Source organism: Cornus florida, unplaced genomic scaffold, assembly GCF_030987335.1.
Source record: "Cornus florida cultivar Cherokee Brave unplaced genomic scaffold, ASM3098733v1 CherokeeBrave_3.0.0_Hap2_Chr02, whole genome shotgun sequence".
NCBI classification, from domain to species: Eukaryota; Viridiplantae; Streptophyta; class Magnoliopsida; order Cornales; family Cornaceae; genus Cornus; species Cornus florida.
The window spans coordinates 72,303,171-72,304,672 of record NW_026775572.1 but is presented as its reverse complement, the minus strand read 5'-3'; the positions used below and the strand labels follow the sequence as shown (position 1 = coordinate 72,304,672).

The 1,502-nt window shown below is 37.9% G+C and overlaps 1 pseudogene; it reads right to left on the bottom strand.

The window, feature by feature from the left end:
* Positions 1-1,010: 1,010 nt before the first annotated feature.
* On the bottom strand, positions 1,011-1,107 carry LOC132298073 (small nucleolar RNA R71; annotated as a pseudogene).
* Between the last annotated feature and the right edge of the window lie 395 nt (positions 1,108-1,502).

Below are 1,502 nucleotides of genomic sequence, written 5' to 3'. Positions count from 1 at the left end.
TAGATATTGGCCATAGGGTTTTTCACATAGCTCATAGGATCCTCTTGGATAGAATTAATTTTTGGTCACTCCAATTAGTACCTTCCAACTCGACAATGTCTAAGGAAAGTTTTGTCTAAGGGTGTGGGCGTACCGTCAATAAGCAGGCCTTGTCCTCCCCACACTTCCTGGAAACTTCCTTAGTTGTCTTGTTGGCAGGCCTTAATTGGTAAGCCTTTAATTGTTCTAAAAGAGAGTAGAAGCTTTTTCATAGAAGCTTTAATTACTTTAGAAAAAAAAATTCATCATCCTTGAATTTAAGCTCAAGATTAAAAATCCAAAAATATTTGTGTGGTTTGTGTGTGCACTCCAGTGTCTAGCTCATTTTTAGAATCTAATTCTCAAGGGCTTTCCCTTTTAAAACAAAAAAAAAAAAATTGTGTGTGCTCTTTGGTGTCCGTTTTGTATGCCCAATTGGTTAAGAGTTAACAAATGATTAATCTGTTGTTCCAGTGATCCTTTAATCTTTGCTTTGGAGAAAACATTCTTACTTTCTTCCAAATCCAATTATTCTCCAATGGATCCACTTGTTCAACCAGTTCCACCACTTGTTCCACCAGTTCCACCACTTGTTCCACCAGTACAACCGGTTGTCCCACCTGCTCCTAGAACTTTGAATGACTATTTTGCCACTATCACAGTCAATCCCTCCAATTGTATTGTTCTTCCTCCAGTCGGACCTCAATTTGAGATTAGAGCCCATATCATCAATATGTTGCCTAAATTTCATGGATTTGAAAGTAAACAACCTTATGTCCATTTAGGGAAGTTCCTAACCATTTGCAACACTTTCAAAAATCAGTATTTAGATGATGAAGGTGTCAAATTGCGTCTGTTTCCCCTGTCCTTAGATGATAAAGCTTCCTAGGGGTTCAATTCTCTTCCTCCAAACTCCATTAGATCTTCGGATGAACTTGTTAAAAAATTCATGAACAAGTTTTATCCAATGCAAAAAACGGAGTTAATGAGAGATGCCATAAGCACTTTCAAAGGGAAAAATGAAGAACAATTCCATCAAACTTGGGAGTGTTTTCATGATTTACTTCTCAAATGCCCACATCATGGCTTTGAGAAACCACAATTGGTTCATTCTTTCTATAAAGGGCTTTCTCCTACTAACCGAACCATGATTGAGTCAATGCACCAAGGAAAGTTCAAGTCCCAAACTCCTGAAGAAGCTTATGCTTTCTTAGAAGAACTTGCTGAGAATGCCCAAAGTTGGAATTGGAACCCTTGTGAGGACGAATTCTCTAGGAATGATCCCGCCAAAGAACATCCAATCCTTTTGAGATCAAACCCGAACCTGAATTTAAATTAGTGATGTAAAGTTTAGCTGAAGGAGTCAAAGATTTGAATAAAAAATTTGATGCCTTTGCACTCATGTCCACACCTTTAAAATGCAATGTTTGTTCAAGTTCATCTCATCCCACTGAGGCTTATCCGATTTACTGTACATCTGAACC